Here is a 22474-nt window from a genome sequence, read left to right as displayed (position 1 = left end):
ACTGAGCTTATTCTAGTTGATAATGCTACACATCCATTAACAGTATTTAGTCTAAACTTCATTCTGTGTTTTATCACTGCATTAGGCCCCGTGTCCAAGGATCTGACCCAAACTGCATATTAGTTATTGGCAGAACTCTCACAGACTACAGTGTGCTCTAGATAGAGCATCCCAAGTAGCCCAAATGACCTGCTTTTAGGCCTAAAATAATGGAAGTCTACCAAACTGATTTGTCACCTTTGCCTGATGTTCACACATACTAATGAGTTCTGAAAATGTTAATTTGCTTTGTGTCCAGATCAAATACACTGCTCTGTCAGAATAAAATAAGTTCAGAGCCAATAAATTTACATGACTGTAGTTTATTCTGAAAACATTTCCATGTCATTAATACATTAACACAAATTATGTTCAGCTCATATTTAACTGTGACTGGGATGCTCTTGATTAGGAACTTTGGGCAGTGGGAAGATCATAGGTTTTCTGTGTTGTGGCTTTTCTTTAGGTCTCCCTGGATTACCTTGTATCAAGGGAGCCAACACCTTATACTGAAATGAAGACTGGAGACCACAATGCTTTAAGCTAGCATTACCCTGAGGGATCACCTTTTCTTACTGGTGACTGACCATTTTGAGTATTGCTGCACAAATAGAACTGGATTCAGCTGTCCAAACACAGGTGTCTAGTGCCATATTAGGATCACTGGATCCTGCTGGCCTCTAGATTGCATTTGAGAGGAGAACGTCTGTATCTAATAACCCAGAAAAAAACAATTTGATGCCACAAACAACTTTAAATAGGCACCATTGCCTGTGACTGACAACAGAGGAGAATCCTTTGTTTTCTTATCTATAATGGCAATATGAACATCTTACTCATAGGTAGACAGAAAGGCATTCACACTAGAATTTAAGGTCTTAACCTGGAGCTGAATCCTAACCATCACTAGTATGTATGAGACCCCTGGAGATTCCTAAACTTCCTGTTGAGTGCTAAGCCTAATATCAAACAGTAATGGTATACAATGTCTTTCTTTTTCAGAGACCTTCAGGCAAATCTCTATTGAATTTTCTCAGAGTTGAAAATGGGGAATCATTTTGCAGTTCTCTGAATAAATAATGACTTTGTTACTTCTTATCCTAACATCAGAGGATATCTGCTTGAATGACAGAGCTCAGCATTATCTTTTGCTATGCTTGCTATGGAGAGGGTTTTTTCTAACATATTTTGAGGGGCTTTTTTAATCCAGTGTTGGGCTACCACACCATTCAGACAACTAAGGTGTTTCACCACACTTCAGATGATTAAGTACTGGATTGAAGGAGTCATTACATTTATCATACAAAACTGATCCTTCTGTCCCATGCATATATCTCATCCTGTTGAATAACTATTCTTTTCCCCTTTCAAGAAGCCTTTGACAGACAGTAGCTGGATTGCTGCTTTTCATTGCTGTCAGCAATTGTAAGGGGTCATTGAAAGCCTTGGGAAGATCAGACTGCTCTTGTACTTGGCAGTGAAGGCACACGCTGCCCTAAACTCCTGCAGAAGCCTGTTCCATAAATTGAACCTTTTTCTTAGCAAAGTCTGAGTCTTAACCATTACAAGCTGAATGGGAACTATGGCCACCAAAATTTTCCTGCAGATCACAACTGTCATAGCAAAGAAGGAATGGAGATGGTCCAGAGCAGGTCAGTCCAAGTTGGCTCACCTGCTTCCAAATTTTGAGCATCAGAGTAAAAGTAAACAGCCTAGTCTGGGATCTGACTGGTGAATCAAATAGGCTCTGTACACATGAGCCAGGTCAGGGACACAGACTTAAGGAATTGCAGTGACCAAAGAGAACCGGAAGAAGACTTCAGCAAAGCAACTTTGCAGGCAGTCAAAACTATTTGCCTCTGATATTTGGCAAACTTTATGAACAAGGAATCCAGGTGGGAGGTTTTTTTCATCTTTAGCCTTAAGCCAGACCTGTTGTTCTGTCAGTAGAGCCAGTACTTTTTAAGTGTAGCCTTTTGTGAAGGGCAATGAACAATTGCAGTTTTCTTGACTGAGAAAGACTTTTGAGTAGCAACAGGCTGCCTAGCAATATGATAGCCCCTAGCTGGCTGCATGATGTCGACTAAGGATACACGTGACGTCACCCTGCAGCTGCCAGCCGTGAGCTGATTACATCCATATGATGATCAGACATTTGGATCCACACACAAACAGCTCATGCATGCTCAGCTGCTCCTTTCTTGGGTAACAAAAAGGCTCTTTGATACAATAATGGCACAGGGAATATCATCAGACCATAAGAAGGAACACTTCAGTCCATCATTTTTTTAAACAACGATTTGGAAAATTGTGCCCTCTAAGGTGCAAATAAAAATACATTACCAAAGCATGATCTGGTAGCATGTCTTAGTGGCACTGACTCTCAGTATTCACATGATTGTAGAACATCCTACCCACTATGGATAGGGTGGATAAGGGCAGGTGGACAAAGAAAAGGACCAGATGCCTTGTTTTAAACTGCCTGCCTTCACAATGTAGAAGAGCAGTTAGACCTGAGGCTCCAGCTTAGCAACAAACCAGAGTATATGATTAGCTCTAGTGCTATGCTGATATTTAAAACCTTGTCCAAACCCAGAGAGCTGTTAATGCTCATGACCATGAAGAATTAGGTTTGTGACAAAGGGATTTGAGGCTGGTTATTTATTTATTTATGTTTAGCACATAGTGCTGGAATAGCTCATTCTGAATAAGCACAGCTTGCAGAGATAAATTAGTGTCACGGTCCATGCTACCCTGAATTTTACTCCCATATTCAAAGAGTAGACTTCTGCAGGCATGCGTTGTTCATTAGAGGGCACCACTGTTATTAGGTACTCTATTACTTGATCTGTAATTTTTTGTTTTCTGATCACAGAAGAATGCTTACTCAGAATCACTAAAATCAATGTATAAATTCTTCATCAAAATTTTGTTGATTTCTAGAATGCTATTTTTAACTTTCTCTTTATGGTGTATATGGATACATAGAAGTACTTGTGTGTGTATAAATATAATTTGTCAGGGAACCTTTCCAATTTATTTTGAGTTTTCTTCCACTTCTGCTTCTAAATCTTTGCATCAAGAGTCTTTTAGAGCCTGGAATGGACTGTCTAGGGATGTGGTTGAGGCCCCATCCCTGGAGGTATTTAAGGCCAGGCTGGATCAGGCTCTGGCCAGACTGATCTAGTGTAAGGTGTCCCTGCCCATGGCAGGGGGGTTGGAACTAGATGATCGTTGTGGTCCCTTCCAACCCTGACTGATTCTATGATTCTATGATTCTATGAAAAAAGGTTAGATTGCATATCAGATGAATTTTGATCAACAACTTCCTAGGCTTTTTTTTTTTCATTGTTTTTAATCTCCTGGAATTAGTACTTTATTCATAAAATTAATTTAAAAAAATCCTCAATTATGTTATTTTCATTTTATCTGGACTTTTTTTTATTTTCCTCATAGTCTTTCTCCCTCTAGTGGCCATTTCGTTTAATGTATTGATACATTCTCCAGGAAAACATGTTTTTAAATGAAAATATAGGCTTTTGAGCATATTTAATTTCACTCGTTGAACTTTTTTGTTTGGTTGTTGTTTTTTCTTCTTCCTTCCCCCCCACCCCCTCCTGTCTAGTATTACACTGAAAAATAAACGGTACTGTACTAGTAGTATGGCTGTGGGTTAAGACCAGTGAGCAGCTCAGCTCTACACAGCTGCTTGCTCACTCCCATCCAGTAGAAAACAGGAGAGAATCTGAAGGGTAAAATTTAGAAAACCTGTGGGTTGAGAAAAAGACAATTTAACAGATAAAGCAAAAGTCTTGTGTGCAACCAAAGCAAAATAAAGAATTCATTCACTATTTCTCATCTCCAAGAAAGCAAGGCTTCATCCTACATGATGGTTACTTAAGAAGACAGACAGCCTAACCTGTGACATCCCCCCTTCCTCCTTCTTCCCCCAGTTTTTACTGCTGACCATAATGTCATATGGTATGGAATATCCCTTTGGTCATTTGGGTTTGGCTGTCCCATGCCCATTAGGCTGTGCTGCTACCATCCAATGAGATATGGACAGGCTGGAGAGGTAGGTGAAGGCAAACCTCATAAAATTCAATAAGGATAAGTGCAGGGTTCTCCATCTGGGGAGGAATAACAGCAGGCACCAATACAGGTTAGGAGTTGCCCTGCTGGAAAGCAGCTCCGTGGAGAAAGACTTTGGAGTCCTAGTGAACAGCAGATTCTCCATGCGACATCAATGTGCCAAGAGGGCAAATGGTACCTTAGAGTGCATCAAGAAAAGTATGTCCAGCAGGTCTAGGGAGGTTCTTCTCTCCCTCTACTCTGCCCTGGTGAGAGACCACCCTACAACACAAACCTAGAATAATGTCCGGTTTTGGGCTCCCCAATTCAAGGGAGAGGGATCTGCTGGAGAGAGTCCAGTGGAGAGCCACAAGGATGATTAGGGGACTTGAGCATCTCCCCTACAGAGATTGAGAGATGTAGGGCTGTTTAGTCCTGAGAAGAGAAGCCTGAGAGGGGTTCTGTTCAATGTCTGTAAATATCTGAGGGCTGGGTGTCAAGTGGAGGAGGCCAATCTTTTTTTGGTGGTGTGCAGTAATAAGACAAAGAACAATGAATACAAACATGAGCATAGAAGGTTTCACCTCAACATGAGGAGAAACTTCTTTACAATGAGAGTGATGGCACACTGGAATGGGCTGGCCAGAGAGGTTGTGGAGTCTCCTTTGGAGACTCAAAACCCACCTGGATGCATTCCCGTGAGGATGACCCTAGGTGATCCTGCTTTTGGCAGAGGGGTCGGATTCAATGACCTCTGGACATCCCTTCCAACCTCTAACATTCTGTGATTCTGTGATTCTGTGATCTGCATCCCTTCACAACTTCTTTTGTGCTCCCAGCCAACTCACTAGTGAGTAATGTGAGGAATAGAAACAACCTTGACTCTGTCTGACCACTGATCAGCAGTAACTAAAGCATCCCCTGTGTTATCAACATTGTTTTATTCATAAATCCAAAACATATCACCATATGGGCTGCTATGAAGACAATTAACTCAATCTCAGCCAAAGCTAGAACAGAAACCAACATTATCATCCAATCTTACAAGTGCCATCCATATATCCATTACACTTAGCAAGGTAAGCTGTAAACATATTTTGAAATGCAGATGGGAATAACAGGATCATTACCTAGAGGGCCAGGTACTCGGTGGTAGTTGCACTTTTAAGACTGAAGAAGCTAGTAAAATACCACTTCAGACTAAGGTGAGATTAAGGGTTTTCAGGAATGTTTACTTCTTCTAACTGAGATGGAGGGAGGGTATATCAACATAAGAAGGAAGCCAGAAGCACCAAGCTATCTGTCTGCCACATACTGGCAATGCATTGTGACAATATAATGAGTTTTGAGAAGCTCAGTGACAAGCAAGGCACTTAGTGTTAGTCCTTGAGAAAATGTATAACGGATGAATAGGAAATGCAATGAAGAAGAATAATTGGAAGCCAACACCTACCAGTTTTTATGGCAGTGAGAAATAATAAAAGTTTAGTTAGAAAAACTTTCTAGTTACTTACATGCCAGTAATAGTAACAGAATCTGGCAATGGTACACTGATAGTGGCTTTTTATTTACCCACATACCTATGAGGTCCCTTTGGCTTCCAATAAAGTCCACAGTGATATAGATGAGATTGCTTTCCATAAAATGGTTGTGGTTATGAAGGACAGTCAGGAAAACTCTTCCTGTTATGGTTAGATCTCAAAATGATTATGGTCTCAACCATTCTGCATAGACAGGAGGCACAGCAATATGGAAGGACTGAGAGCCTCTCTCATCACTGTCTTCCTAGATGTTATGTTGAAACGAATAGGACAGGCTTGGACATATTTGTGCACATCATTTACAAAGCAATGGTCAGGATAATCACATGACAGTAATGTTAGTTATCTTTTCTCTATGCTTCAGGAAAAGTTTATTTGAATCCACATATAAATATTGTTAATAACACAAGTACCCATTCAAAGAACCTTGAGTTAATTCACTTAAGTTGAAAACATTCCTGTAATACCTTTTCCCTGGTGATTTTGCATAAATTCTTACATCATATTTTTGATTGTTGGATCTGAAAGCTGCTTGAAGAGGAATCAACATTTATCTTCATTGCACTAATTCAGAAAGAGAATCATAGAATCATAGAGTCAGTCAGGGTTGGAAGGGACCACAACGATCATCTAGTTCCAACCCCCCTGCCATGGGCAGGGACACCTCACACTAGATCAGGCTGGCCAGAGCCTCATCCAACCTGGCCTTAAACACCTTCAGGGATGGGGCCTCAACCACCTCCCTGGACAACCCATTCCAGGCTCTAACCACTCTCATGGTGAAGAACTTCTTCCTCACATCCACCGAGTCCTGCACTTGGTCTTGTTAAACCTCATGAGGTTGGCTTGTGCCCACCTCTCCAGCCTGTCAAGGTCCCTCTGGATGGCATCCCTTCCCTCCAGTGTGTCTGCTGCACCACACAGCTTGGTGTCACCAGCAAACTTGCTCAGGGTGCGCTCAATGCCACTGTCCATGTCACCAACAAAGATGTTGAACAAGACTGGTCCCAGGACTGATTCCTGAGGGACTCTGCTTGTCACTGGCCTCCACTGGGACATGGAGCCATTGACAGCCACTCTTTGGGTGCAGCCATCAAGCCAGTTCTTTATCCATCTCCTGGTCCACCCATCAAACCCATGTGTCACCAGTTTGGAGACCAGGATGTGGTGTGGGACAGTGTCGAAGGCTTTGCTCAGGTCCAGGTAAATGACATTAGTTGCCTGCTCCTCATCTATTAAGGTTGTGACCTGTTCATAGAAGGCCACCAGGTTTGTCAGGCAGGATTTGCCCTTGGTGACTGTACCAAATCACCTCTTCACTATTCTTCTGTCTCAGTAGTGCCCCCAGGAGAATCTGCTCTATGATCTTACCAGGCACAGAGGTGAGACTGACTGGCCTGTAGTTCCCTGGTTCTTCCTTCTTACCCTTTTTGAAAATGGGAGTAATGTAAAGAGTTGGCATGAGTTGGTTAAATTCACTGCACTAGCAGTTAAGTCATCGTTCTTGTGACCAAACATCTTGATTCTTTTCAAAATCCTTTATGTCTGACCTATCTTGATTTTGTATAATTTCAGGAACAGTCATTTTGTTGTGACTTCATTAGTCTGCAACGTATCCTAAGAGGGAATAATCACAGTGCCTATTAAGCACTCATTTTCTCTATGTTGAGGAGACAGCTGTCAAGAAAGGGTTTTGATAAATCATGAAGTCTAACAAATTGCACAGGAAACACACATTAGTTACAAGTTATTGTCATGTAAATAATCCATTTGTTTCATAAATACTGTCCTAATTGTCAAAAAGGCAGCATGAGGCACAAACCGATGTGATTAGACCAAGATGTAAACAAGAATATAAAAGATTGATCAAAAAAAAGTTACTCAGAATCTAATAATTTGTGGATGTGACTTGCTCTCGGAGGGAGTAAAAGTAACAAGGAAATGATTTGGAGAAAGAAAATGTAATAAACAGGATGCTGAACAAATAATGTGATTTCATGCTAGGGAAAGTAAACAATTGTGAAATGAAAGATGAATTCTCTTAAGAATGATTGGAGGGAATTAAGAGTTGGAGGACAAAGGAAATATCAAATATATTAAATGATTATGATCACCCAACATAAGTGGGGAAAGGAGGGAAGAACAGAACTTTGTTGAAATGAAGACATTCTTTCCAGAGCAGACCCCCTTAAGAGCTCCAAAACACTCACATAAAAGAAATTATGGTTAGTCACTTTTACAGCTGCCTAAAAGGTGAATTCCTTAAAGAATGTTAAAATGACAACTCCTGGAATGACTATAAAGCTTTAAGTGAAACTCAATTAAAAAAAAAAAAAAAAAAAAGATTACTAGATTGAAAGGAAAATCACACATTCTACCCATTCATGCAAAAAGCCTATGGAAAAACACTTTACAAAGGCTCAGAGTGGAGAGCTGGGAATACGAAATAGAAAACATTATTTTTTCCTGGTAAAGACCATTTCAGAAATTATGTAGAAAAGTATTTTTTAAAATAACATCGATTGACTTGATTGACAAACAGAATGTTTATGATTGACAAAGCAATGCTTTAGGGGTTGATCTGGCATTTATTAGAATGAAAGGTGTTTTTATTTTTATATATTTTCTTGTTGTGATGAGAAAAGAGTACAGGTCTTTACACTCAGCAGCTGCCACCTAAGGCACAAACTTGCTGTCAGTAATTGAATGAGTACTTTAATGTCTCTGTAAGACTTTAACTTGACTGGTCTGCTGAGTCCTGATAGTGAGTTCAGAGAGGCTTGAATTTCTTCCCTGGTTCTCTTACCTTTTGGCACTATACTTTTTCGAACATGGACTGCCCATTGATATGCAAAACAAATAGCACTTCCCTAGTGGTCTTCTGAATACTACTGAATTTAAATAATTAATTATAGTAAAATTATGTAAAAAAAAAATCAGGAAAGTGTTGAATCATGCAGCTAGACAGACAGACAAGAAACAGTCTTTAGAATTAAAATTGCCGCAAAGAGACCAAACAGTAACAGGAAAAAGAAAATGGAGGAAATGTTGAAAATGTCCTTTAAATGTGCCATGAACTATATGGTTCCCAAAGAGGAAATGAAGAGAATGCCACTTTAGTGTGCTATGGGAGGGTAGTATAATTCTTAGGAGGTAGTATTATTGCTGTGAAAGGCACTTGCTATATCTCACCCAGAGCACTTTCTGCAGCTTTTGTTGCAATATCTCAGCAAGAACATAATTGCCCTTGAGCCAGTAAGGACTGGAGCAGCAAGAATAAAATCCTTTGAGATGTGTCATAGAGAAAGGTTAAAGGAGTTTGGTCTAGTGCAATACAAGAACCTGGTAACAAATTAATTGAACTTGCTGGGGCTATTTATTAATAGTTACCAGCCATGAGAACTGAAAATCACAGAAAAACACGTCTTGTTAGAATGGCTTGTTTTTAATGCTTAGCCTGCTAAAACACACAACGTGCAGTAGACCACATGCTTATCTAGGGAAGCTTGAGGTCCATCAGATTACACTAATTTACACCTGCAGAAGATCTATCCTGATAGTAATTTGTCCTCAGAATATTCTTGATAATAACAAACATTTTCATTTTAGTAAGTAGAATAACTCCCTTAGATGGATAAATAATTCCTTCTGAGTGACACATAGAGTGAATACCAAGATAATTTATCTTTTCTTTTCTTTTATTTCTCCCTGTCATGTTTCTTTTTCTTCTGCTTTCATTACAAGTTTGTTAAGTGGTACAATCAAGACAGATCACAGTAGGCTTCTTTAATTAATCAGGATTTAGGCAGAAGTTATGGGAAGAATTTTTTTACTCCCCATGACACAGTTCGAGCATTTTGGGATCTTCTTGATGTCAAGTTCATTTATTTGTTTATTTTAGTGAAGTATTTTTGAAAAGTATTTTGGGAAGATGCTGCCCTTAGATCACATACTAAACTGCATGTTTACTTGACATGTTTTCAAAACTTCAGGTTAATCTAGGCTGACACACACTTAGTAACAAAATAGAGCCCATCGTTTCATAAAATTGTGCCTGCTAGTAGTTAAACTTAAAGGGAAATATCTCCATAATGTGTAATTTACAAATCTGCTATATACTAATAATTTTATTATTTTTCAGAGGGCATCCTTGGTTAGACCTAGACCGAGACCGATTCTCAGGTGTTCTTTTCCAGTGATTTTAAGCCCTGAATGGAATGGAAGTAAAGAAAGTACAAAACTGTGGAAGAAGAACAAAATATGTTGGAAGCAACACATGATTAGACTAGAAGAAAATAAAGAGAGAAAATACATAGTAAAATCCATCAGGAACTTGAAAAGTCACCCTGTGAGCAGTGCAACTGACTGTGCTTTCTTTCAAATGACCTTGTGTGAACTACTTAATCATGTACATAGATTCTGTTATTTCTAACCAGAACTGGATAAGAAATTTGAGTGAATTCTAAGGAAAATTAGTGCAAGGCAGCATTTGGTCCTATAAATACATTCTCTATATAATGTGAAGAGTGGACTACATGTCACAGCTTGTGCCTATTAATGCTATTTTGAAACTGATGCTCCTCTAGGCTACTGGAGATCAGCAAACAACAGGCACCCTAGGCTTTCTATTTTGAGTGAAATAAATACATTTCACTGGTCATTTAATTTAGTGGAAAAATTACTGAAGCTCTTCAGGCCATATAATCCAGGATTTACCTAGATTATAAGTAATATCAGACTCTAAGAGAAGCAGATCAGATCAGACCCTGTTGATACTGATCTCTGACAATATGCACTTGGACTGTTGGAGCTGGCTGGGACCAGCTGGAAACAGCTGTGGCTGACATGGGGCAGCCCTGGCCTTTCCTCACAGGGGCTTCATTGGAAAACCCTCTTGCTAACACCTGTGCACTGGCACTCTGGTTACAGGAACAATTAACTATCAAATGTAAAGTTAGTAATTTTGAAAGACCAGAAATATTTGGGAATGAGGATAGAATGCTGTCAGAATCAACAAAGATCTATTAAAAAAAAAAGGAAGTGTAAAAAGCCTGACTTCATTTAAGTGTTTAGAAGATGTAACCAAAGTGCTCACCCATTAGAACTGATGCATTGCCTTATCTGAAGGAATACTAGTTGTTAACAGATAACGATCCAGTTCATGTTGTTGTGGCTTTTTGTCTTTTAATTCATCAGAAGTTTGACTCATTAAGCCAAGGACAGGAAGAGATAGAGTCATGTGTTCACCTACAGTCAAATCCATACTGCCTGAGTTGGAGTTTAAATAGAGTACTCAATTGGTGCCATCAGTAAAAGGTGGAAACAACTGTAATCTCTCTTATCTCAGTTAAATACACTACTGATATCTTTGGTTTTTTTTTTGTGTTTTTTTTTTTTTTTTTTTTTTTTAGTGCAGTAAATGGGTTTGTACACAGATGCTATGTAGCATGTGAAAGGGAAGAATAGTTTGCTCCTCGAAAAAGCACTCCTCCTTTTCACTCATTGACCAGCAATTGCAGCTCACTTTGGATTTAAGTGGGATTATATGATTTACCTTTCTCTTACAACCAGTTCTTCTTATCACTAAGAGAATCACACAACTGTTATTTCTTTCAGAGCAGGCTTCAGAGGGGAGGGAGGAAGAGGGGAGGGAGTGGAGGGAAGAAAACCAAAGGAAACTTTCATGTTTTGTACCAAATTTGAAATATCTTCTTTACTCAAAAATTAAACTAATGAGGCAGATGGAAAACAAATAAATCGATGGAGCTTGAATATTCACAGGCAACAATGAGGAAGACTAGATTTTCTTCTTTTTTCTCTAAGTGCTGTTACACAGACCAACCATACATTGCTAATCATACTTACAGATCTAATGTGCTCAGACAACATCCTGTTGGGAAGCTGAGTGTGGGGAATTTGACTTCATGCTTTATTCATGCTCTAACATTTCAAGGAAATGCTGCAACAGGTTGTGAGAATCATAGATTAAATTGGAAGAATTCTATTAGGATTGGATGGAAATTTAAGATCGTTTTAAAATGTGTGCTAGTTAAGGAAAATTAACTCCTTAATTTTAAATCTAAAGCTAAAGACCTGTGGCATGTTTTGATCTGCTCACAGCATTTATTTATCTTTTTTAGTTTCCTCTAATTTCTTTTCCATTTTGCAGTCACAAATGGAGCTGAAAACACAACAATTTCTGTATTTTTTAAAATTAGACCTTCATATAAAAATGATCAGTTATAGCCTTCATAACTAGCAGTGGATCTAGTCTTAGATTTGAGATAAACAAGGCTTTCTGATTTTCAGAAAACCTTTTTTCTTTGTTTTTATTTTTCTTTGTTTTAATTATGTCATCTGGAGTATTTTATTTTTATGTTTCACACCAAAAAGCCATATCTATTTAGTCTTTATATTTTTCTAAAACCTTATCCCTCTAAAGGTATTTCTAAATATTCATATTCAATGGATACAGTGATGATGAGAAAGAAGAACCTTTCACATTATGCCAAATCTAACACATAATGCTTAAGGCTGTATAAGGATGCTGACAGGAAAAGCAGTATATTATCCCTACATATAGCCCAAATGTACACAGGCAGTTCATGGTTACATATCTATTTAGACCATTCTCATGACATACAAGTGGCTTTACTTTATATATAACTAATTGTAACAGACTTTAGAGGCATCATATCTATGTGCAGAAACTTTTCAATCAATTCAAACCAGTTTTAAGGGTCAGGTCTGTTTCTCATGCCTAGAAGAAAAAGCAGTTGAGAAGTTTAGTAGGCAAATTAAAATGTTTCTCATAGTCACATTCATTTTCTCTTCTTCTCTCAACTGATCTTCATCCTTTTCTTGTCTTGTCTTACATCATAGTGCTAGATCCAAAATGGAGATATAATTATTGAGGAGATTTTATAACTATTGTGGGACCTCTCAAACTAACTTCAAAGGGGACTTAAGGTCAGTACTGCAGTGCTTCATTTTAGTGGTTTGTCAGAGGACAGGATCTACAACCTAGTGTTATCACCTATCTAGACTTTTAAGAGTATAATCTATAAAACCCATAATACTGACCTTGGAAACCATCTAAGATATTTAATTGCAGATGCTATCTGCAGGATGATGCTTCTCAGGAATTTTTGGTGCATCCTTTCCCTTATAATTTACCATTCTGTTAAAGCAGGCCACTTCTTGATCAAGAAAGCAGTGTGGTTTCTTCTCTTTCGTCTAGCGGCTAATAATTACAAATACTCATCTGGAATATATGAAACTGAATCAACTCTGCCCTCTTATTTAAAGCAGGAATTTTGCATCCCAAAGTCCAGGATCCATGATTAACATATAGATCATATAACCAGAAAATATGCTCAGGTATTACTTCATAATATATAACCACGTTTAAAAAGTCCAGCATAAAACTGAGCTACATGTAAAACAGGAGGCCAAATCTCTAATTTAATGGCAGTGGAACTCATAAAGGAAAAACAAATATAACCCTGAGCCATGCCTGAAAGTATTTGCACTTAAGCAGTCTATGAGAAGTCACTTGAGATGAGACACGGTCATTCAGATATCAGACTTTCCTATAATTTTTTTGGAAGCTGTTTCAGTTTTTGTAAGCTAATAAATAGTCATCAGCTGAGACTGTAGGAAATCATAACAGCAGTCATTTAGGACATAAGATCGTCTCTGTTCTTAAACCTGTCAGTAGCTCAAGATAATTATTTGTTTATTTGTTCACCTATATGTTCTTACAAAATAGAATGTTTTCAATAGGAGACAAATGGAACAACTTACCCTCAAATACAGTACACTTAGTGCATTTACTTCAAAAATGTAGGTTTCATATGGCTTGGATAGAAAGACAGAACTTAAGTTTGTCCATTTTTAGAAGACTATTTTAACTTGACTGAAAAACAGAGTTATTTTCTATTCTAACTATCTTCTGCAGGAAATTGCTATCCTTCTTCTTCTCTCCTTTCTTAATTTCAGGAGAAGGATCCCTTTATGAATGCTGAGAATACTAAGCTATTTGGGAATTAACAGTTTGCTTCCCTCAAGAAGCACTACTGAGTACTCTATGTTCTGAAAAGCTTGAGTTGGGAATCATACCTCTCCTCTTCCACTGTACAGAGAAACCTGGGTAGGGATCACTAATTACCCTTCCCATGAAAATTCTTTAATCCCTACTGCAAGTGAACACTGTCCAGTATAATTATAATTATAATCATAATAGTAACAACAACAGTAACAACAACAATAGATTAATATATTAAAAACAAGTGAGCGGTTCCATTGATATATTCATAGAACAGAAAATTCAAGTTAAACCCTCTTTCTATTTCTTACTAGCTCTGGAAGTCCAAAAAACCCTGTTATTTTTAACTTTGAAAATATTGTCCAATTATCCCCAAGAAATAATTGTGCTCAGCACCTGCTTGTTCTCCAAATGCTAATTTTTTATGTTGACAAAGGTTATCTTCCACCATGGAGTACTTTCACCTGGTGCTGTAGAAAATAATATCAACTTATCTTTCCCCTGAACACAGAGATGTACTGCAATGGGGGAGACAACGAGAATAAATTTTCTGTGCCTTTAGTGCCATGGTTTATATCTTGTACAGACCATGCTGATGGGACCTGCTGATTTTTATTCTGAACACCTTAAAGGTTGCCTAGTGTTTTGTAGACCAAATCTCTGAATGCTTGTCACTTGCATGACCTCCAATGCACACACTATAGCAACTGGTTTAATATGTTGATGTTTCATAAAAGATACTTTTGTAGAGAAAAAGCCTGTATATTACTCACAAAGTTCATTCTTTAACCAACCTTATAGCCCCCACGTCAATAAGGAAGGGAACAATTGTACAAGGTAAAGAGCAAAGGATTTCTGATAAGAACTGCTTAGTACTGGGGCTGATTGACTTTCTCTGACACCTTAAAGCTTTCTGCATCAGATAATGCCTTTTCTGAAGCCACTGCTGGGTCTGGTTGATAAGGGTACTTGAAATACTGAAAGCTGTGATCGTGTTAAAAAGGGTCAAAAGAAGCAATCTTAGTAACATTTCAATGGCTGGATTATTGCTACTGAAGAGAGCAGTAAATGCCACTTACAACTAAATTTTCCACTTCATCCAAGACTCAAATAACTGTTCCTCTGATACCTTTCCCCCAAAGAAAGCTCTGCAGCAGTAGCTAAAGGAAAATAATTACACATTTAAAGGTAAAGCTGTCTTAGATAAATTCAATGCAGTGTGGAAAACAACAGCAACAAAATGCAAACTCAGGGGAAAAATAAAGAAAATAATTAATCACAGACGTTTTGTTTGTTTAATATATTTGATTAAATCGGGGAAACTATGCCCAGTAGCTAATTTAATTGCTTAAAATCAACTAAGGTGCATAACTACATATTTATAGGACTTAATTTTAACTATGTGCTGCACTGTTAAATGCCTCAATCTGTTTTCTGGTCTTGGCTGCTCAGCTAACATGCACCTTCTTTATCCAAAATGTATTATGCTTATAATTTTCTTTTCCTCTTTGCCTTTTCTAAACCAAAAAGATGAGGTGGAGTGGCTGATCAAATTTTTGACCAGCCACTGGGAACAGAGAAGGGGAACACTCTATTAATGGTAAAAGGAAGCTTGGCTGTACATGATCTGGAATAAGATAAACCCAGAAGATATTCTGCTTCTTGAAACTGGATGTTATATTCAGTCTTTGAATTAACAAGGTCAGTCATTTACACAGAGGAAATAATTTCTGACTCTCAGAAACCAATCAGCATAATCTTACTTTTTTGGCTGAATTTGAAATAATATTAGAGTCATTGTCTACTGTGGTGGGGATACCCAGGTTTTGAAAGAAGTTTCTCCAAGCAGCTTGAAGAATTTCTAGAAGACTCAAGAGAGAGAGAAAACCACTGATGCTCTGCTCTGAATTGGCCCCAAGTGTTTTCCTAGTTATTTTCTGCATGAAAGCACTTTGTATTCAAGGAGCTTGTATGCATCAGATCGCTTGATCTTACTCAACTTTATTTAGACAATAGCAACACTGGATATTGTGGGCAGAGACAGGGTTGTAGAGAGTTTAAAAGTACTTAGTAAGACTTAGCCCAGAGCTAATAAAATTGCATAATGTTAAGATTTTTCATGCCTCACATCTAGCTGGCTCATAACAAACTTATGTCTGACTATACTGTTTTGTGTAGGCAACCCTGCACTAAAAAAAAGGGTTCTACAAAAGGAAGAGAATGAAATATAAAGAGAAGGGGGAAGGGTCTCCTATCTCTCTACAGAACATAAAATTTAGAGCACTTTCTAAAGAAGATGGAAAGACAGAGATTTTTAATATTGTGCTCAGATATAGGACAGATGATGTAATCATGGAAAATGTCTTGCTAAGCAGAAGCACATAATTTCTTTTAATTTTCATTTTAATGCATTCAGGTTTATCCTATTACTTCTTTAATTTTAGCATACAGGTATTTCTGTATTCTGACAGGTAGTGAAAGCAAATGTGGAAATGAAAATCTAGCCCAGTGTTTAGGGTAGTCATTAAGAGGATGTTATGTTGTGATTTTACATTGTGATTTTACAGTGTAAAACATCCCATTAACTGCAACCTAGAATTTTATTAATGCTGTCAAAATAGAAACTATTTCAAATAACAGAATGGGAAAAAATGCCTACATGATATATTCTTTACAAAAATTATGCAATGTCTGTAGTGAACAAAACGACAGACAACAGTTCCCTATGTGCTTGGGATCCTGAAAGAGATTTCCTTGTGTTGATTGATGTCTCTGTTTTTGGAAACACTTTATTCTAAAATTGACCTGCTTCTGAGGCAGTTTGTTCTCATTTTGATACTGACTTGAATTCACCACAGTTTGAGCAAACTCCCTGCAGACTTCTAAACCTCACATGTCTTTGTATCCCAGTCAAAGACGCTAAGGGACTTAATTTAGAATAAGCTAAGCAGGCTATCAGAGACACTTTATTGCTCTCCACTGACCACTTATGAGGTTAAAATATTTAGGGGGACTGGTTTATTTCTCAGCAATTTCTTTTTTTCTTACCACCTTCCCTTCTCATTACTGAACATATTTAGAACACTACCTAAGAGACTTACCCATGCCTAAATTAGATGCTCAATCAGTCACAGTAGACTTGAGACTTACTAAACAACAGCATCGTTTGCTCTTTCATAAAAGCTGAAAGGTTAGATGCTTTCTAAACTAGCAGCTCTCTCACTACTGCTTGTAGCATACCACAAAGTTAAAACTGTTCTAAAATTTACTTATTTAGTCACCACATAAAATACATCTGTCCTAACTAAACTGATTTCCCTCTCTATACTGCCTCAGATGGTGTTTTAAAATTCTGTTTTGATGACCAGCATATTACAACTGTTATTTTCTTTGCATCGTAGTCTTTCCATTGTGCAGTGGATATATGCTAGGAAATGTAGTTCATAAACTAATACATTTTTCTTTTAGACTGCAGCACTGACCTGTTTTCTGGTGAATTAAGATGTTAACAACAAGTAAGAATTCAGAGACATATCCTAAGGTGTGACCTAATGGCTTCATTTAACTGAAGATAGACCTTTCATTAATTTATCTTAAATAAAATATTAATAAATATTAAATATTTTCTCTGTCATTCCATTCAGCAATTAAAATTTCTCATACTGTTTTGTGATAATATACCTAGTGACTAGTTAAAAAAGCAGCAGTAGTCAGGTTTGTATTCTACATTGTGAGTGTTTGGTGCACTCTGACATCATCTTCCAATTATTATGCTTTTTTTGTTAAATATTTTTTGAAGCTATAGCACCTGAGGAAAAAGATTTCCCATGAAAAAGTTCTATTTGCCATCTGTTCATGTGTGAAAACAGATGGAGGCCTCAGATAGATGTGAGGCCAACATTATGTGTTTGACAAGATGATCTTTTATTGAAGGCACTCATTTAGGATTGAGAAGATCTGTACTAAAATGTCTTTGATAAAGACTTTCTGAAGTCCTGAGTGAGTTGTTTAATCACATTCTTCCTTCTCGGTGTACTAAAGGAATCTTAATGATTGTGGTTTTGTTCCTTGGGTTTGATTTTTTTTTCATCATCATCATCATTGATAAAAACTAATCCAGTAGATTGGAACCTGATAGGTAATTAGGAATAAGTGATCAAAATCTCACATTTAGAATGTGCTTTGAACAACAACAACAAAAAAAAAATTCCAAAATTATGAAAGGGCTAATTTGCCCCAAGGAAGTAAACTTGAGAGTATAACTAAGAGGAAAGTTGGATTTAGAACAAAAAAGCTTCAAGGATAATTAAGAGTTCTGTAGGAAAATTTTCCATATATGCTGATGAAACTGCAAGTTTTGTCAGCAACAAACAGTACATGGTAGTTTTCTGAATTCTCCAATATTTTAGCCACACTATAATCCACAAATGTAAATAAACTAATTCTTCATCCTTCCTCCCCCTAAATCTCACTCGGATAGCAACCCTTACTGTTAAAGGTATCTGCTTTAATCTAATATGCGTAGACATTTCACTTAAATATATTTCAACTGAAAATATTAGCACACATATCACAACCTATGCATTAAAAAGATTAAGAATATCCATCTGACATTTTAATAAGTCAATATACAGGCCATGCTGAATTTCATATTAGCAAGACTATGTAAAGATCAGAACTTGGATAGTAAGTTATTCAATATTAGAATTGAGGATTTGAAATAAATGCAAAATTATTGGATAACTCCTAAAAAGGTGCAATAAAGATAAGAACAAAAGTAATACTAAGCTACAAGGCTAGTCTAATCAGTTTTGTAGAGCCTAATGCAAAATTAGATGTATGGGGAAAAAAAAACAACAAACAAATAAACAAGCTGTGAGGGTTATGCAGCCTTAAAGAATGAAGGGTAAGGGATTCCCCATTGAAAGCAACTCTCCAAAGGCTTATTCAAGATCAAAAGCTCAACATCAGCTTTCCTTGCCATGATATAGGAAGGGGTAGAAAAAAGCTCTGAAAGCAACAATAGATATGTGAAGGACAGTGTTTTTGATATATAGAATGAGAGAATCATAGAATATCTCAAGTTGGAAGGCACTCATAAGTTCCCAACATGCTGCTCCTTATGGGACTACCTAGAAATAATCCATATGACTAAGAGCATCACCCAGACTCTCCTTGAACTGTAGCAGGCATGGTTCTCTGACAGCTTCCTTGGAGAATCTGTTCTGTGACTGATCATCCTCTTAGTGTTCACTCTAGATTTCCCTTGATGCAGCTGCTTTCCATTTCCACGTGTCCTAACGCTGGTCACCAAAGAAAGGAGATGAGGAGAAATTTCTTTACAGTGAAGGTGATGGAGCATTGGAACAGGCTGCCCAGGGAGGTTGTGGAGTCTCCTTCTCTGGAGACTTTCAAAATCCCCCTGGATGCATTCCTGTGTGGACTACCCTAAGTGATCATGCTTTGGCAGGGGGCTTGGACTTGATATCTCTTAAGGTCCCTTCCAACCTCTAATATACTGTGATACTGTGAGATCAGCACCTCCCCTTCTTCTGCTCAAAAAGTTAGCCTGATATTATGCGGAGTTCTGAGATTTGAAATTTTTAATACGTTTGGGAGAGTTTGAAAGAAGAAGAAGAACAACAAAATACACTCAACATATTAAAGGGTTAGAGAAAATGGCTTTAGAAAAAAGTACAACTTAAAAGCACATCCTGTTTAGCTTAACTAAAAGATGCTTGAGAACCTGATTAATGTGCCCCCAACAAAAACACCAGGAAACAAAAAGCTCTTCAGTCTTGATATTAAAAGCATAACGAGAACAAATTCCTAGACAGTGACAACAGGCAAATTCAAATTCTAAATAAAACATACTTTCTCCCCCTTTTTTTTCTTTTTTGGTTTTTTGGTTTTTTTTTTTTTTTTAATAGTGAAAGTGAATCATATTTGGAACACAGTATTAAGCTATTTATTTCTGAGAAGGCTCCAACACAGCTCATTTATCCTCTTCCTTTATACTCAGATTTTAAGTTCCCAGTCCATCTGGCATCTTAAAGTATGTGTTTGTATTTCACATAGACATAGCGAAGGATAACACTAGGTCTCTTGATGGAAATTTTATCTTCCTAAGTTTTATGGTCAGGATCTTCTCCAGTTTTCTAAAGGCATCATCTCATCTTCCTCTCATGAGAGACACTTGAACTCAGAACTATAAAAATAAAATGCAGATATTTAATGTCCATGTAGGTCTGAGGGAATATCCTGCCTGGCATCCTGTTCTTACACCACAAATCCTTTTTCTTTCCCATAATTTGAAAGCGGGCAGTTTGGATGACCCAAGACATATTAAGTGGTGCTAGGAACCTGTATTTATGAACCTTAATTCCATCATTTGTTTAGAAGAAATGTTTAAATAATTTTTTAAGCATTAGTCAATAACTGGGTCCTTAAATTAAGGTTACACCACACATCTGTTGTGTTTTCTAAACAAACCTGCATGCCATTCTGAAAATCGTGTTTTAGACAAACAGAAATTCTTTTCTGAGTACAGTGATAACAATAACTATTTGAAAGGAATGTATCAGGTGACTTATTGGAACTCAGACACAGTCTTACAAGGTTTAGAATCTTTGTTCTTTGCTTTTCCATTTATAAACCTAACCCTGTCATTCATGAATGTCCTGGATTGAGATAGAACTACTTCTGTTCAAAGATTTTACTTTTCAGCTCAGTCTCTTTTAGTAACAGCACTTTCTGAAATTAACACCAGTGTCGGCTTCTAGCAGGGACATCGCTCCAAGATTATAGTTAGTACCCAGGATTGGTGTGCAGACCAAGGTCACTGTTAAATCTTGTGTACCATATTGTGGGCTTTGGTTCAGGATTGCCATTGTATATATTTGTGTATATTTCGTTTTATTATTATTATTATTATTATTATTATTATTATTATTATTATTATTATTATTATTATTATTATTATTATTAAAGCAGTTTTAGTTTCCTTTTCCAATTCATAAATCTCTCTCATTTCTTTTATTGTCCCCTTTGGGAAAGGAGAGAGGTTAACAGACAGGGTCTGTCACTGGTTTAGTGGTTGTCCCAGCCCTAACCATCAAAAATAAACAAGAGCAGTGACAACAGTGCAAGAGAATAATTGACAGTCACTGAGGAGAACTGACCTGACTGAACTGACTTCTATAAATAGAAGATAAAATCCATTTTTTTCCAACATGTTAGATTCCAATTCGCTGTCACTTAGTAAAAAAGAATGTTGATAACAATAATTTATTATTGAGGTTAGCACTCTGAAATACAGGGCTTAGTAGCAGGGTTAACAATGGCAGTAAGAAAATACATGACATTACAGCTTTTTGGAAATACCAAATGAAAATTAATTACTGTTGAGAAGTGATTCAAGAAGGATGCACCCTCAGGAGTAGAGTTTACTGCATATGTTTTGCTGAAAACTTTTAATTTTTTTTTTCTCCTTTTTTGGCTGAACTAAAATATTATGTGGGTACATAGTACTCTTAATGAGACATTCTTAGGCCCAAGAACTAATTTTTGAAAAGGAACAGACAAAAAGAAAGAGATAAAGTAGTCCCAAAGTGCTGAATATTCCAACCTTTAGGCTTTTATTTGAGACATAGAAGACTTCAGTGCTGAACCTACTCATCTTGTTTTTCTGCAAACATCCTTACTGACTACAATCATTAGATGCGTCTTTTTCTCATTATTCTGAAAGAAAAGTTATAAAGAAAAATGTCTCATTTTCATTTCCCACTGCACTGGAGCACATCACCAAGCTCACATACACTTCTTTATTGCTGACGGTGAAATGGCAACGTAATTTTTCTGGATATCTCTACACAGAAGACACTGATGATAACAGAGAAAAATAAAAAAAAGGTCACATTCCTCAATTCATTCTTCCTCTCTGCCTCAGGAGAGAGGGGAAACAAAATGCTAGTGTTCCCCAAATCAGAGAATTGTTGATAAAAATAACATCCCCATGTCCCAAAGACATACAAATATTTGCTGTATCTTCTTGAAGAATTTATACAATTTATTTGAGTGAAATGAGGAATCCAAAATTCAATCAGATCCAAATGAAAAAAAGATTTGTCCTTGAATCACTAAAGGAAAGTCCCTTTAAGAGCATGCAAGACCACAAACTGTAAGAAGAAAACAAAAAATAAGGCAAGAAGTCAAAATTAATGCCTTGAGTGGAAAGTCTTTTTAAAGCTCAGTATTCTTTTTTTTTTTTTTTTTTTTTACGTGATGCATGAGAATAAGAATAGAAAGGTTTTTTGTTTTAAAATATACTGTATTCTTGCCCCTGGCAAGTCATTCCAGCCACCTTTCTGTGAGGGCACAGGGGAAACATTCCAACTTTATAATTCTTCTGTGTTACTACCAAAAACTGAAAAATGCCCCAGAACTTCCTATGGCCCTTTTGTGTTAGTGGTCATGTCCTAAGTCATAGTAAAGATCTGGATGACAAGGATTGACTGCAGCACCCATTCACCAGGCTGAGGTGCTCTGGCATGACTTACTTCCACACTTTGAAGAAAGAAGGGAAGCACCTGAGATGGGAAACAGCCAAGACTAGCTTCCTTACTTCCTTCTCTATGTCTTTCCCATTCTCCCTTACTCTTGCAATCACTTCCTCCGTTCTTTCCGCTTTGTCCTTCCCTCCACACATTATTTCATACCTTCTTACTCCACTGGTGTTTCCTTCATAAGAGGAAAGGCCAAAGTAGCACCAGGGGCA

This window comes from Indicator indicator, chromosome 12 (genome assembly GCF_027791375.1).
Source record: "Indicator indicator isolate 239-I01 chromosome 12, UM_Iind_1.1, whole genome shotgun sequence".
In the NCBI taxonomy this organism is placed as follows: domain Eukaryota; kingdom Metazoa; phylum Chordata; class Aves; order Piciformes; family Indicatoridae; genus Indicator; species Indicator indicator.
The sequence above is the reverse complement of the archived record's forward strand: the minus strand, read 5'-3'. Positions refer to the sequence as shown.